Genomic DNA, 17,506 nt, shown 5'->3' on the forward strand with positions numbered 1-17,506 from the left:
AGAAAACCACTGTGAGGCAGAAGAGTAATTATATCCTGGGGAGGAGATGCTTCAGCCTCTCAAGTCAGATCCACGGACATTTGCTTCGTTGTTTGTTTTGATAAGTAGGGGCTACTGTTCATATCTGAGAGGAATGGCATGACTAATGTGATACTCCTGATAAGTTCTCAACCTTGGTTATATATTGGAATCACTTTAAAATTACTAATGCCTTGGCATTTTACAAAGGTCTCTAGGTGATTTCAATATGCCACATGCTAGAAGGAGCACCCTCACTTTACTTGGGCAAGTTCAGTCTTACAATATACCTGATAGTACTTCTCGACTTCTTTGACTTTAATGACCATCTGCAATGTGGTTAACTGCTGATACAACTGCCTCCTAAACTAGTGGTTTTCAAATGTCAAGGTGCATAGGCATTTCCAGTATATCTTGTAAAAGACAGAAAAAAAAAGATTTGATTCAGTAGATCTGGGGTAGGGCTTGAGAATCAACGTTCTAACAAAAATCCCCTCTTCTGTTCCTCAGAACACACTGTGAGTAGTAAGCTCTTGAATTACAACTCCTCATAGCCTTGTTCCCACTTCCATTTGGTGTAGCCCTCAAGAGTGCAGGGTTTGGGTTTAGAACACTCTGGCCTCTACCCTCTACTAGCTGAATGAGTCTGGGCCAGTTGATTAACCTTAATTACCTAGTTTCTTTGCCTATAAAGTGAGGATAAATGAAGGTTTTGTGAGTACTATAAAAGATTAACTTAAAGTGGACTAACAGTGCAGGGCCTTGCACATGGTTAGTCCCTAGCTTTCTCTAACTCCTAAGATGCTTTGTCTTGTCAGAGCTCCTTTAATTATTTTTTGGTCTCCTACTTTATAACTTCTGTAGAATCTTATAGAAATTCTCAACTGACCTTTAGTTCTTGGAATCCTCCCAACTTCCCCAAACTGTTGCTTCTTTTCTGGCCTCTATTCCCTTTCCACTCAGCATGTGTTTTCTGGTCAATCATGTAGACCATGGCTTCTATCCATTCATTCATTAAACAAACATTTACTGAGCACGCCATATGTGCTAGGCATTGTGATGAGCTCTGGGAGTATATTCAATGCATTCCATGGTGGGCTGGTAAATGTTTCATGATGGTGTAAAAATGTATGTTTATGCACACATGCATAAATGTGTATACTTTTTAATATAAAACATTAATATAAAGAATGTATAGTGTACAATTTACTCTTTATTTTAAATGTAATATAGCCATTTTGTTTCCACAGAATTTTTTTATTTTATTTTTTGCTAAACTATTGTATTTTTAGCCAAGCTATGGTTGTATCTGATGAATGAATATAGTTCATATAAGAATATTACTTGATTCTTTTGTATTAATAAGATTAAAGTAAAATTAGGTAGTAAGTTGTAACTTCCTTTGTTTGTCAATATCATGAGCTGCTTCTTTGCTGAATCATAGGTTTTAGATACTGGAAGAATAATATTTCTTTAAATTTTTGTGTAATGGCTATAGACATGACCTGCTTTAAGCTTAATCTGTGCTGTTAACACTTTTACCATCATTTTCTCAAGTCTAAACAATCAAATAAACAATACATCAAGATGTCAACTAGGCTGGGCGCGGTGGCTCACGCCTGTAATCCCAGCATTTTGGGAGGCCAAGGCGGGTGGATCACGAGGTCAGGAGATCAAGACCATCCTGGCTAACACGGTGAAACCCCGTCTCTACTAAAAGTACAAAAAATTAGCCGGGCGTGGTGGCGGGTGCCTGTAGTCCCAGCTACTCGGGAGGCTGAGGCAGGAGAATGGCATGAACCTGGGAGGTGGAGCTTGCAGTGAGCCCAGATCGCGCCACTGCACTCCAGCCTGGGTGACAGAGCCAGACTCCATCTGGAAAAAAAAAAAAAACAAGATGTCAACTAGTGTTGCTGATTTATTTGGTATAAATACACCCACTATTGTCAATTTCAAGCTACCAACATAATGTGTTGTAATGGCAAAAACTGCAATTACTTTTGCACCAACCTAATAATGGCACTGAACAGGAAGTTGAAAAGATGTGCAGTAGTCCATCAATAGATAGTATTTCCACCATAAGGATTGAATTGGGGAAAATAACCTCAAGATAATAAATCGTAGTAAACACTAAGACAATAAACAGGAAATGAATTAGAGCATTTATTATGTTTTGAGAATATAATTTGTTTTTTAAAATAATAGCTATGTTTAACAAACAGATTGAAAAATTCCTGAAAATTTAATAATAAGCACTTTTTAGCTAGTACAAGCCAGCTCCATCACATCAGATTTGTGCAGTACACATAGTCACTGACATCATGAGGCTTAAACTCTAGAAATGGAGGCAGAGAAATAAATGAGCATGAATCTTATAAGAAGGGCCCCTCAGCCAAATTTGATGCTATAATTGTGATAAGCAGAATGTTGGCTCCCCATGGACTTCACTCTCTGGTGTTTATGTCCATGAATAGGTTACATTAAATGGCAAAAAGATTTTGTAGATGTAATGTTACAAAGCAATTGACCTTAAAATGGAGAGAGTATCTTTGATTATCCAGATGGGCCTAATGTAATCACATGAATCCTTAAAACAGAAGGCAGAAGCGGAAATCAGAGTCAAAGCACAAGGATTACCAAGGTACCATTGTTGGCTTGAAGAGAAAGAGGACCACGCAGCAAGGAAATAGGGACCACAGTCCCACAACCATGAGGCACTGAATTCTGCCAATACCCAGTGAGTGTGGAAGAAGACCATAAGTCCGAGATGAGAGCTGCAGCCCTGGATACTACCTGGATTTTAGCCTAATGAGACCCTGAAAAGATAAACCAACCACACTGTGCCAGATTTCTAACCTATAGAAATAGTGAGATAAATTTGTGCTGTTTAAAAGTGCTACATTTTTACAGCACAGTAATTTGTTACACAGCAATAGAAAACTAATAACAATTAGTAAAAAAAAAAATTATCAAAATAACAGTAATCCAGGAATAGCAGGGAAAAGAATGTTTCAGCACTTTCAGGGATTTAGAGGTGTTGAATATGCCTGAGTGGCATGTACAAGAGAAAGGAAAATGAGAAATCAAGATAAAAAAAAGTGTTTCTTCATGAAGAAACTTATAAGCTAGGAGAATATTCTGAATATTTTCCCAAGAGCAAAGGGAACCAATACATCATTTGTCATGATCAATTTGTGTTTATGGAAGATGGATGAAAAGGGTGTTGAATGGCAGGAGGCAGATCATTTAGGAGGCTTTTTCAGATCAAACAAGCATGGTGAGGATAGAGAAAAGTGGATTGTGGTGCCTTACCCTATGTACTCACTATTGTCTACTGTTTGTTCTTTCTCTCATTTGCTTTTTAGTTGTGCTCGACAATCACTGTTTTAGCACTCTGTGCCAGGCACCATTCCAGGCAGTGTGGATACCACTTCAGGCTCCCAGACCTTGGTAGGGATCATGTTGCTGCCCTTTTTCCCCCAGAAGCTGTGTAAAGTAATGTAAATACATAGTTTATGAATTTGAAAAACTGGTTCTGCCACTTATAAAGTGCACAACCTAGGGTGGGTCACTTAACCTCTCTGAGTTTCACTTTCCTGATTTGAAAATAATTGCTATAGCTACTTCAGAAAGCTATTGTGGCCAGGCGTGGTGGCTCATGCCTGTAATCCCAGCAGTTTGGGATGCTAAGGCAGGAGAATTACTTAAACCCAGAAGCTCAAGACCAGCCTCGGCAACACAGTAATACCCTGTCTCTATTAAAAATAAAATAACATAAAATAGAAGACTATTGTAAGCATCAACTATAGAGTACATAAAAACTTTAAAAGTCATAAATGCTTTCCAAATGGTGGACTGTCTTCTCTTCATCTCTTTACCTTGCATATGTTCCAGCTTATCTCATATTCTTTCTTTCTCCCAAGTCTCCTTCATTGTTGTTAGTAAATTCGTTCAATGAATAATTATTTAGAGTCTATTATATACTATTCACTCAGCTGGATGTTTTTATGTATTTGTTTACACATTCTCTCACACACATATCTATACACACACACACACACTTCTTGTTCTTCAAAGAGCTTACTCTCTGAACACTTAAGGCTATAACAACACTCATATTTTTAAGTAAAATATAAAAGTAGTTACAAAATATATAAGATCTGGCATACCTACACTTGTGTTTATATAGGTGTGTTGTGTGAAAGAGAAAAAGGTAGAGAAAAATGTGACTGTATACATAGAAACAAACGTTGGAAAATATACCTCAAAATGTTAGTATATTTCTCTCTGAATAATTTCCTTTGTCTTTTTTCATATTTTTCTGTATTTTTCAAATCGCCTGCTATAAATGCACTTTATGAATAGAAAAATAACTGAAAACATTTTAATAAAAATATGAAGTAGCAAATACTATAAAGGAATTACATGTAGGACGTTATGGGTCTACGTAAATTTATTTTTTTTTCAGAATTAAATGATGCCAGAGTGGAGATGAATAGAAATTTTGCAGGAAAGAACCTAGAGAATGCCATTTTAGGAGGAGGACCCAGGAGAAGTAGAGGCTCAGCATGGAGTGGTCAAGAAACACTATCATGTGTATATAGTTCCTGTGGCCGGAAGCACAGCTTGGGGTAGAGCAGGAGACAACTCCCGAGGAAATTGGGAATATCGTGCTAGGGGTCTTAAATTCTATCCTACAGGTGCTAAGACATTTAATCAGGGGATTCACTAATAGTCATACTTGCATTTTTGGTAGATTACAGCAGTGGTAGTGTGACATATGGAGAAAGAAGAGGTTAGAGGCAGGTGAGAAGCACGGAGACTCCTCAGGAAACCAGTTTCAGGTAAAGAAAAAAAAAAATTGATGAAGGCCTGAACCAGGACAATATATTGGAAATGGAGAAAAATACTTTACAGATGATTAGGAAATATTTACGGCTTAATTCCTATGCTGCTTAGGTCATACTGTGTGGCTAAATTAGTAACACCAAAACTCACATAAAAGAGTACTTGTATGCGTACATATCGTGCCTGCGTAATTTTCCCACTGGAAGAAGAGTCTCAAAGGGGATGGGAAGGCCAAGAACTGACAATGAAGATTTCATAACCTGTCTCTGGACTAATTTCTGCAAGCCCAGACGAGGCATTTGGGATGAGAACTTGCTGCCCTCTGTCTCAGAACCAGGCTGTGGAGAGACGAGAAAGAGCAATGAGTTGGGGAGAGGATTCCAGAGAAAGACCTCAGGACTTGATGGCAGATAAGAACAGATGAGCAAATGTGGAGTCATATGATGGTCACAGAACAGGCTGTGCAGAGACACAATTTTGGAAGAAAGAGAAGGAGTACTTTTAAGTCATTTTTAGTTTCTGCAGCAGCAGGATTTCCAACTGGCATAAAGATAGTCAGGAATGAACAGAAACAGTGAAGGGCCTGTGTGTGTCATGAGAACAGGATGTCAGGACTGGTTTGCTGTCAGCTGGAAATGACTTGGCTGTTCCTGCTGAGGAGGGACCCAGGGCATAGGGAGGAGTGAATTTTCCAACTCTCTCCAGCCCATGTTTCACCATATTCAATATCTGCCTTATGTTTGGGATAAGTGAGCAAATGTTTTTGTGGTGTAATTTTGAGGCTTCCTCTTAAACTTCTCTTCTTGGTCATATAAATAAGAAGAATCTAAAACTTTCCAAGTCAAGAGCAAATCTTCTCCTTCCTTACAGTGAATGTAGGGATTCAAATTCAAACTGAGCCATAAGTGACTGATCTCAGCCTTCCTGCTAGCAAGACTTAATGGACATGAAGGAGATGGGATGTCGGTACAGAGAAGAGAATCCTAATACAAGATGGAGAGGGAGAACAGAAAGGAAGTGTTCTGGAGACAGTAAGGCTTTGCAGTAAGTGCAAAGAGCCTGGGTCCAGAAGTTTGAGGGATCTCTGACACTTGCCTCCTGGGGTGATGCCCAGATAGGATCATAGCATCATTTATTTGAAGAGCTCTCTGAATTATGTTGCTTGAAGAAGTCAAATCTGGACTAGTCTAAGGGGCTAGATTACCTCAAAAATAAGATTCTTTCCATTTTCATAGTCACACTCTATGGACAAGGAAGACTTAAAACAACAAGTATTTGAAGCTTTTGCAGAAAATTAGAGGAACCCTACAAAAGTGAGTTTTCTATAATGAGATAACAGAGGATTTAAGCTGAACCAACATAGAAGACCCTAGGTTAAAGTCACAAGAATATACTATTTTTCAGTGAGGCCTGTTCTAAGTTTCAAAGGGCCATTCCTTCACTATTTCATCACTAAAATATATTTGGCATTTGGGAGGGTGTGTTTTTACTCAAGGGACAGTTATTTATTAGGCGAAAAGCCCCAAAGCACAGAAAATATGAGATAGCAGTAGGTAGTAGGGATAGGGGGCCAGGGCTGCTCTTGACCCCAAAGTCTTCAGAATGAGTGCTAGAAAGTAACCTGTCATGTGGCCTCCAGGAACCTGAAAACTGGAGGAACCACTTTTCTGAGAAGTCTTACTCAGCAGACATACCACCCACAGTTTCCTCTTCGCAGCTTCTCCAACTAAGACAAGAACAGCTGTCTTAATTCTTCCTCTCCCTCGCCATCAATGAGGCTCAGAAAAGCCAGTAATTTGCCTTTATTCTTCAGATGGCAGCTCTCTCCCAGTGGTAAACACTCTAATACCCTCCAGGGGACTTTTTTTTTTCTTTTTGTTTATTGATTTTCTAAAAAATATTTCTTATCTTTAACAGATTTTGTTTTTAGAGTAGAACAGTTGACAATGAGACAGAATGAGGTTTTCTTTATCATTTTAATGCTAGTTAAGCCTATTGGGATATGCAATAAACATTTATGTTATTGCTGTTGCTGTTGTTGTTAATAATTTGTTTGGGTTACACTTCTATCAGCTAGTTTTTTTGTTTGGAGTGGCTGAAATTGTCCTGGGTTGGGGGGATGTGGGTGGAGTAGAAAAGTCAAAAAGGTGGGATAGGATTTCTGTATTAATTACGAGGTAAAATTGTGTGTGTGTGTGTGTGTGTGTAAGACCTTGACTTAGAAAAGGTAATTATCTTTCCAATTGTAAAAAACAGAGCAGATCATTTGATGAACAATTTTAAAATTGACTTTTTCCTTTTTTTTTTTTTTTAACAGACTAGACCAAGCAGTAAAAACTGAATTTTAATTATCTACTGGAAATTCCTCCAGAATAAAGGGTCTGGTTCAGTTTCTATATTGCCTCTATGGGTCCCAGTCTGTGAAATGCCAAGGGTTGGACTGACGAGAAGTCTTCAGATTACCTGTCTCTTCTCTCCACCCCTACTGCTTCTTGCCTACAATATGCCATAGTGCCGGCGGGCAAAGTGTACCTGTTTAATTCTCTAGGTTAGAAAAAATTTCCTAGATTTTTCTCCTTGTCTTTCTATGTCCAAATGCTACTTACTTTTTAAAACAAAGACAACAGGCCAGGCATGGTGGCTCATGCCTGTAATCCTAACCCTTTGGGAGGCCAAGTCGGGCGGATAACTTGAAGCCAGGAGTTTAAGACCAGCATGGCCAACATGGTGAAACCCGTCTCTACTAAAAATACAAAAATTAGCTGCGCTTCGTGGTGCACGCCTGTAATCCCAGCTACTTGGAAGGCTGAGGCAGGAGAATCACTTGAACCCGGGAGGCGGAAGTTGCAGTGAGCCGAGTTCGCACCTCTGGACTGCAGCCTGGACAACAGAGTGAGGCTGTCTCAAACAATAAATAAATAAATAAAATAAATAAATTAAAACAAAACAAAACACAGACAACATACCTCCTTCATCATGAAGCCTCCTTTAATTCTTACAAACAAACAAAACCTTCTTAAACTTTCAAAGGGCATTTAAGAATACATACCAGTGTTTCATTAGTCTTTAAGGAGAATTTAGTGCATGCTAGGTTCTGGGTTAAGCATTTTACATTTATTAACATATGTAGGTAGATACAACTTTTACTTCCATTTTGCATTTGAGCAGAAAGGTGCAAAGATGATAAAGTGACTTGCTCAAGGCCATGGGTAAATGGCTGAGCCACTTATTTGCTGTATTAATAGAGATGATGTCCTTCATCTTTTACTGATGTTTTTACCATGTCTTATCCATACCTCGTTAAGTCTTTACATTTTACCCATTTATCAGCTAATTTATCTCAAGAACATTCTAGTGATGTGGCTATTACCATTTTCTTCATTTTATTAATTTTTTTCATCTGTTTTCAGGCTATAACAAAATATAATAAACTGGGTAGCTTAGAAGCAACAGAAATTGATTTCTCATCATTCTAGAAGCTCAGAAGTTCACGATCAAGGTAGCAGCAGAGTTGGTGCCTGGTAAGGACCCATTTCCTGGTTCACAGATGATGCCTTTTAGTGGTGACCTCAGGTGATGGAAGAAGTGAAAGAGCTCGCTTGGGCCTCTTTTATAAGGGAACAAATCCCATTCCCTAGGGCTCTACCCTTATGACTTAATCACCTCCAAAATGTCCCACCTCCCAACACCATTACATTGGTGACTAAGTTTCAACCTATGAATTTGGAGAGGACACAAACATTCAGACCATAGCAATCAATGAGTACAGCTTTCCCCGTCCATGGGAAATATGTTGCAGAGCAAAAATTGGGCCAGGTAATTTGACTAAGGATTGCATCCTTCCCATGCTTCTGAGCAGCCTTGCCTAGCCTCAGTCAGGGTCAGCGTGACCATGTTTTGTAGGCCTGAACTTCTCCTTTAACACAGCCACCTGAACATCTAAATTGTGGAGATGGGCCCGGTATGGCCCACACTGGCCCAGGCTTAATTGAAAAGCCTCCTGAAAGAGAGTGTGGGCAGATCCTTCTGAAGTTATATTACTTCCAACAGAATTGGGGGTATCACTTTATTACTGGCCCATTATAGTTGGTCATAGAATATTAGGAACCAGGTCATTGGTTCACAGAATGGTTCCTCCTCTCCTCTGAGAATGGAATAAAGGTTCAGTCCCATTTGGCCAATATACACTGTCTTAGCTTGGGGTGTTATAACAAGATGCTACAAACTATATTGTTTAAACAATAAAAATTTATTTTTCACAGCTCTGGAGGCTGGAAGTCCAACAACAGAGTGCCAGCATGATCAGGTTCTGGAGAGGACCCTCTTCCTGTTTGCAGACTGCTGACTTCTTATTGTATATTCCGATGGTAGAAAGAGAGCAAGAGAACTCTCTGGAGTCTTTTTTTATAAGGGTGCTAACCCCATTTAAGGGGGCTCCCCCTCATAATCTAATTATCTCTCAAAAGCCATACCTTTCAACACCATTGCATTGAAGGTTAGGATTTCAACATGTGAATTTGTAGTGGGGTGACGGGGAGAGGGACACACAAATATTTAGTCCATAATGCATAATAACAAAAACTGAAGTGGGGTGAAGGGTCACTTAAGTGAATCCTTGCAGTATTAAAGGACACATTATAGTTCATTTATCCTTTTGGTCAATAAATATTGAGCACACACTATGAGCTAAATTCTAGGTGCATGTTAGAGCTTTGGTGGTACCACAATAAAATAGCCTTTTTCCCTATCCTCAGGGATTTTATAATTTTGTGAAAGAGATATGCAGATAGGCAGTTAACCTGCAGGTGGTGATTGCTCACAAAGAGAAAAGCAGGGGGCTGTAAAATTAGAGAAGCTAAGCTCACTTACCCTGTATGGAGTTCGATACAGAATGTTTGCTAGAGGAAGTGGTGCCAAGTAGATTTAGATAAAGAAGAAGGTGGTGGTGAGAGGACGGAAGTGATGGAAGGAATGAAAGGTAGTAGAAAGGAAATAGCACGCGAGAAGCTGTAGGAGAAAGGAGAAAGTGCACTTCTTGGAAAAAGGGATAGCACACACGTAGGTTAGAGGTAAGAGGGCACAGCAAGGCTGCAAAGGCCTTGGGAGCTCAGCATGGTTCGAATGCAGTTGTACAGGAGGACTGGCACACACTCTGCTTCTTGGAGGTTACAGCAACTGCTACTCTCTGAGGGTTTTGTTACTTATCGATCTACTCATCTAACAATATGTCATAACACACTAAGAGAATTCCTCCAGACCTTTGGACAAAAATGTTCTAACTTGGTTCAAAATAATTTATACTCAACATTCTTAGTATCTTGCTTCAAAAATAAATGGATGAAGAATAGTGTTCTGGCTACAGTTCTGTGTAACAAATCGCCCAACTGTAGTGGCTTAAAATGACAATTATTTTATTATGTTCACATAAGTGTAGGTCAGGGGCTCATAAAGGGCTAAGGGAGGAAGCTTGTCACACATCTATGGTGTGAGGCTACCTCCTAGACAAGACAAGTAATGGACCACTTGGCTTGTTTAGTGAGTGTGTGGTAAGCAGGGGCATGTGACAATTTGCTTAAAGGCAGACTTCTTCCTCTGGTCACTTTGGTCCAGCCTATTCAACTGGGCCTTGCCTGGCCTTCCAGTTTCTGAATTCCTACTTAGCATCTGAGATGGCTTGACCCTCATTCTGCACGAGAGTTTATAAATGGACTTTTGTGACTGCACCAAACTTCTAATGTCACAATGGCTCCACCTGCATACCCTTCTACCCTATGTGGTTTCATTCTTCTTCCCTTCCTGCTCAGAATTAAGTCTGAATTGAATGCTCCAATAGTCTCATAGATATTCTTATAGATATAGATATTCTCATAGGTATTCTCATATATCTTGGTTCATTCCTGAGGGTTCTTGAACCTCTCAGTTATTTTTTCTTCTTTCACCCCTGCATAATTTGAGAAAGCTTATCAAAGCTGGGAGTAGGAACCATGTCTCATTGGTTTCTTTTAAAATTTCTGTTTAAAAATATTTACTTATTTTTTTGAACAGGTAATATATTCACATAGATAAAAATCCCAAGATGAAAATATAAATAAATAGGTTCTCTTCCTCCATACCACGTGCATCATAAATCCCCCCAATTTGTCTAGTACAGGTTCTCAAAACATTTACTGAATTTTTATAGTCAAGTTCCTCAATATGTACACCTAGTACATTGGTTGGATTTACTATAAAGCTGACGAGTCTTAAGCCTCAGGGCTCCTTACCTGCTGGGGCTCCTTCCAGGTCCTCTTTCAGAATCATCATCAACTTGCTTCTATGCCTTTGTAAAATATACTATTGTAATACATTTAAACCACATCATTTCCGTCTGTTGCCCCTTTCCACTGCAACCCCTTGGCATACTCTGCCTCCTATAAAGGGGCATTAGAGTAGCCTGTGGCAACTTTAGGATATAGAAAAGGGGAAATTGAAATGGGAATACATTTTATTTGGGTTTAGTGAGAGTTTATGAGCTTTGCAGTCTTTTTGTAAATAGCTAAGTAATTGTTAAGTATAGCAATGACTGTCAGTTCTATTCCTAACTGCTTGCCATGCAGTTTACCTAGTATCATAATGTGAACCTCCAGGGCCAGAGTTATTTTGCTATATATAAAAGTGCCCTATAGCATCTACAATTGGGAGTATGTAATGGAAAAGAAGATAGTGTTTATTAATACGAATATTGTTATTTTTCTGAATTTTGTGATATTTGTGGTATCCATCAGCACTTTTATATTTGTAATTTTTTCCCATTTCTTTTCTTCATTTTCTAAACACTTTTCATACAATTTCTTTGTTACTTTGCATTCCTTTTTTCTTAGTGCGGTGTCCAAAATTGTAAGAATCCTTTATCCCACAAAAATTGATCCTCTCTTTTACAGAATTGCCCAGCAGATGTCTTTTTCATTTCCTTTGCTTGTGGTTTGCCCATCTGTCAGCTGTGAATGACCCAAACAACACGACACGCTATTTCTAACTCAACAGTCCTGGAAATTTCTTGACCTTTGACAAAGCCACCAGATCACCATCACCATCATTATTGTTTATAGAAACATGAAAATTCAACCATAAAAAGTCATCTTGGGCTGAGCATGGTGGCTCTAACATGTAATCCCAGCACTTTGGGAGCCTAAGGTGAGAAGATCACTTCAGGCCAGGCATTGAAGGTCAGCCTGGGTAACATAGCCAGATCTCGTCTCTACAAAACATAAAAAACCAATTAACTGGACCTGGTATACATCCCTGTAGTCTGGCTACTCCAGCAACTGAGGTGGGAGGATCATTTGAGCCTCAGCCTCTGGAGTAGCTAGGACTACTCCCCAGTAGTGTGAGTGGTATGAGCTCTGATCACACCACTGCACTCTAGCCCAGGCAGCAAAGAGTAACCCCTTCTCCAACCAAAAAAAATAATAAAAATAAAAATAAAAAAATAAAGAAAGAAAAGAATCATCTTGGCTATGTCAATGCCAAAGTTAATGAGTTGAGAGATGAAGAAGACAAAAAAGAAAATCTTAAAGACATCATAAATTGGGGCAGGAGGCAGGAGATGGCTTCTTTGCTGCACTTTTCCAAAAAACATTTCTGGTTTTATTTCCAATTTGCTTAGCAGGTATGCTCACTCTTTCACTAACCTTGAGAGACATTGTCAGTTGTGCATAAGGGAAGAACATGAAGGATGACAGATAAACTGTACACTGACACAGAACATGGAGTCTGAGTCATTTGTTTTCTTTGACAGATCTTTACCATGCTGGATTGGAAGAGAAAAGACCATCAGTAAAGCAAATGGATCAAATGGAGTTATAAATCAACTCTGTACTCTAGAGGATTGACTCAACTGCAGACACCTTCAACACATACCCTCATGGCTTTATTTTTTCTGCTTATGTGGAAAAATAACAGTAAATACAGTTAACTATCCCAAGACAGAAGAGTATTATTAAAAAAGAATACAATGTTATTGATTTTTCAAGACATAATCAGATATTTTTAAACTCTGATTTAATAAAACATAATGTAATTTCTTTTACGGGATTTTTTATGCTTTCCCAATGTTTATTACCCTGTGTGTTTCACACTTCAAAATGAGAGTATCGTAGTAAGATCACTTGAGAGGATCCTGATCTAAGTTACAAAATCCCCATGGCCTTTATATCCACATTGTCACATTCCCCGAGTCATCTCTTTCTACTTTATTGAATCTATTACACTTTATACTTATTTATGTTTTTCTATTTACTTTATATATACAATATAATGGGGTACATAGTATTAGAGGAAGATGGCACTAGCAAGTATTCCTAAGTTGGTTTAGTGAATGGGAATAAGGGTAGGACGTTAGGAAAGCTTCTTAGAAAGTTATTAAAGCTTTTTAAAGCAGTACTATGGCTGTTTTGTTCTCTATTCTCTACCTAGCATGTAAGGGTTCTTGACATTTGGGAGTTATTGTGATATAAGGAAGGGATATATGAGTAGATAAAAAATTATTTTCCAGGTAGACAACAACTTGTTCAAAGAAAAAGGAATGACAGAGATCTGTATTTATTATTCATTGAAGGCCTACAATATGCTAAAAATGCTATATGGATATGGTTAAAGATAAATTTGAGTAGTGACTACATTAGTAAATACATCCACATCAGACCTCACAGCTTCACAGTTTTCAGCAATATTCAAAAAGAATACTACTTGGAAGGAACCAGGCAGTTGGCAATATAATTGGGCTACAGCTGAAACCCTCAAACCTCTAAATTGCAATTTGTATCAGGAAATAAGTCCCCTTTATTATTTAAGTCAGTTTGAGGTGGGTTTCTTTTATTTGCAACTGAAGCAACTGAGCTTTATGTCAGATAAGATAAAGATTAAAAAGGAGAAAAAGTGACATGTTCTCCCAGAGCTGTTCTAAATGTGGTCTGAAGAACAATAGCAATAGCAGTACTGCCTTGGAACTGGATAGAAAAGAAAATTCTTGGGCCCCATGCGAGACATGCTGAATCTCTGTGGGGGCAAACTAGGCCTCTTCATTCGACAAGCCTTCCAGGTGATTTTTATGCAGGCTGAAATTTGAGACCTGCAGTCATGTGAGTTCCATAATCTGCATTTCTAATAAGCTACAGGTACTCCTGGAAGGCAGGCCACCTTTTAAGTAGCACTGTTGTAAAATATTCTGTTTATTGAGTGGGCTCAGGCGAGGGCTTCAGAACTTCAAGGGATACATACTGTTTTCCTCACCAGAGGTAAGTCCTAAATAACCGTGAACACATTCAGGCTAGTTTCTTTCAAAAGGAAGAAGTGAAGCAGCTGGGAGAATCTCTCTTCTCTGTGTCAGCAGATCAACAATAAAGAAATATTTATCCCGCTGAGCGCGGTGGCTCACGCCTGTAATACCAGCACTTTGGGAAACCGAGGCGGGTGGATTGCTTGAGGTAAGGAGTTCAAGGCCAGCCTGGACAACATGGTGAAACCCCATCTCTACCAAAATACAAAAATTAGCTGGGCATGGTGGTGGTTGCCTGTAATCCCAGCTACTCGGGAGGCTGAGGCAGGAGAAGTGCTTGAACCCGGGAGGCTGAGGCAGGAGAAATGCTTGAACCCAGGAGGCTGAGGTTGCAGTGAGCCGAGATTGCACCACTGCACTCCAGCCTGGGCAACAGTGTGAGAGAAAAAAAAAAAAAAGAAACGTTTATTATCTCTTGTTCTTTGGTTACCAGCAACACGTATCAGTCTTATAATGAACAAACAAAAAGTGAAAATATTCTGAGTAGTTAAAAGATAAAGAACTCAGTGCAGCTTGCAGCAGCAGAAATGTGTAACCCTTCTCTCTAGAGTAGTACCACTGGATGACTTAGTTACAAAGATCTTGTACTCTTGTGTGTCTTCACTTAAGTGTGTCATTCCCAGCATGAAAAGATCGGCTTAGCATTGGGCCCTGTTATCACCCATGTGTTTAAGATTTTTGGGAGTTCATGATTGGCTGGCTTATAGTAATCACATGCAGCAGCTGAGATGCTGTTCGCTAAAGAGTTGCTGGAGATACAAAAACACAGATGTTCACGATAATGCCTCTAATACAGAAAAAATAAGAAAAAAAAGTAATGTATGGAATAGAAAGTTATATAAGAAAGCCAAAAGCTGAGGCATCAGAATGAATTTTGAAAAGTTATGACACTGATCTAACATGATGCATATATTTAATAAGAATACAAATAGCATATGGTAGTTACTGTGTTTTCATGGTAGGTATGATGCTTGTTTTGTATACAGCAGGGTTTCTCAATCTGGGCACTATTTACATTTATTTCCTGTTTTTTGCGGGGTGGAGTGGTGTCTTGTATATTGTACTATGTACTTCAACATCCTTGGTCTCTACTCACGAGATGTCAGTAGCTCCCGCATTCTTCACTCATGACAAACATAATGTCTCCAAACTTTGCCAGATGTCCCCTGGTGTCAAAATTGCACTTGGTTTAGAACCACTGATTGAGATAAATTAGATCCTGGGAAACACATGCTCCAGTAAGAATAATTTTCAAGTAATTTTGGGTAAAGTAAGTTTTGCCTTTGAACATAGGAGGCAGGTACCCGTTATCAGTGATTAGTAACTTTCTACTGATTCATTTAGATGCAAATGAATGTAAACATCTTTATCCTTCAGGAGATGTCCTATTTTTCCAAAGCATGTATTGTATAGGGGAAGGATAAGTTTTGGCAAAAGAGTTAACCATTTCTTGCTCTTTCTGACTTGGTGGCATTTGAAAATATAATGCTTTCTGAGGTTTGGGTAGAAAGTTGAAGGAAGTAAGGACACTACAGATCCCAGGTGGTATGTTCAACATTTCCTCCTATCCAGAAGACTTTAAAAGAGAAAAATGATCGTGGAGTTGAACATTTGGCTCCACAGATGGTATTGGCAATCATTTGAATTTCTGGACAAGGGCCTAAGATATCAGAATGATGAAACTTGGATAATGTAGCTCATCTCACTGAAGTGGGGGACACTTGCTTGGCTGGAATAGCTCTTCTCAATATGTGGTCTGCAGAATACCAATTCTTGGGCCTTATCACCAACTTACTGAGCTCAGCAGGAAAAGGGGGTTGGAAGACACTGAGTTAACTTCTGTAAATTAGCTTTACAGGTGCTCCTTATGCATTGAGTTTTGAGAATATATGGCCTACTAGATAGCTTTTTTGTCAATTAACAGCACTGAAATATGGAGAAGGTGAGAGAAAACAAGATACAGAGTAAAGACAGAAAAACATCAAGTATTTTATAACTCTAAAAAAAAAATAAAGAAGACCAGAAAGGGTATATGTTCATATTCATATGTGAAATTCAGATTAGCACATCAGGCAACCAATACAAATCTATTAAAATTACTAAGACTTTCTGGGTTGAAGCTCAAACTTGGAAAATGGTGGCTTAAGGGTAAGCTCTTTACAAAAACAGTACATTTTTGTAGTGTGGGAGTGTCAGATCCCAGGGTCCAGGTCCAGCCTATGCTGTGGTCCAAGGGGAGTGAGTGGATGGGCAGAAAGAACATGCAGGGGGCCGGGGGTGGGGTGGGGTGGGGTGCGGGAGGGTGGAGGGGGGCGTAGACAGGTGAATATGGTTTTATTCAGCAGCATTTCTCATCAACAGCTTACTTACACTAGCTCTTTACACTGTGCACCTTTATCTTGGCCATCTACTCTGGCTCTGTGGCTCCTGCTGTCCCCATGCCTGCAGCTGCACGGCTGGCTGTCCCTTGCCTTCAGGGTCAGCAGCTTAACTCTTTCCCTCCCTGGGCACCAGTGCGGGCCATGCTGTGGCTCTCCTTTGTCTTCAAGATGGACAGCTTTGGCTCTCTCTCTTTCTCTGGACACCAGAGCTTGCACAAGAGCCATGTTGAGCCAAGCTGAGCCCCAAGAGCCCCGGTACAGTGTTAGCAGTGCAATTATACCTTTTACAGACAATAGTGGTTCAGAGCCAAGTATGAACTTATACAAACAGGTTATATAACAAATAGAGGTGTGCACCTGTTCGCCAAACTAGCTGAGTCATGAAGGCCTGGATATCTGCCTTGGCCTATCCTTGACCAAAGCACATCTATGTACCTTACACTCCACCCCCTAGGCCAAGAGAGACATCAGTTTTGGACACACAGGTTATGCATATAAGCTTTGTGCACACAGGCCCAATACATACGTATAGGCTTGACACATAAGCCTGACACATAAGCTTTGGGCATACAGGCCTGATACATACATAAGCTTCTGGGCATGCAGGTCCATTACATATACAAGCTTTGATAAACTGCCCAGCTATTGGCGCAGATTACCGTAGGTGTCACTTCCTTGGTGATTACTATCCACATTGCCCTGAGTTTAGCTTATTGGCAACTTTGCCTACACCTGGTTTTAAACCGCATGGTGTCAGTACTAGGCTGGGCTGCACCAGCAGTCCAGGCAGCAGTAGCACCCCAGCTAGACTCAGCTGTGTACCATGCCCTATTGGGAATGGGGGGACGCCCTTCCTAATGGTGAAGGCTCAGGGTCTAGTGGTGCCTCACACCCCATGGCCTTATCTTGTATTAGGACTACAAGCCCTAAAACTTCTTGTAAC

General features: G+C 39.6%; 1 long non-coding RNA gene across 2 annotated transcripts in view; it reads left to right on the forward strand.

Annotated features, from left to right (window-relative positions):
- The window catches only part of LOC134759422 (uncharacterized), an 86,756-nt gene extending 73,829 nt beyond the window's left edge, over window positions 1-12,927 (forward strand). The window contains exons 3-6 of one of the 2 annotated variants that reach the window (XR_010135521.1): window positions 8,277-8,387; window positions 9,129-9,361; window positions 11,787-12,039; window positions 12,515-12,927. This is a non-coding gene — a long non-coding RNA (uncharacterized LOC134759422). The remainder of the gene's footprint in view (window positions 1-8,276; window positions 8,388-9,128; window positions 9,362-11,786; window positions 12,040-12,514) is intronic. The other variant, XR_010135522.1, reaches the window with a different exon arrangement.
- The last annotated feature ends 4,579 nt before the right edge of the window (window positions 12,928-17,506 follow it).

The sequence above is a fragment of the Pongo abelii genome, chromosome 9 (assembly GCF_028885655.2).
Source record: "Pongo abelii isolate AG06213 chromosome 9, NHGRI_mPonAbe1-v2.0_pri, whole genome shotgun sequence".
NCBI classification, from domain to species: Eukaryota; Metazoa; Chordata; class Mammalia; order Primates; family Hominidae; genus Pongo; species Pongo abelii.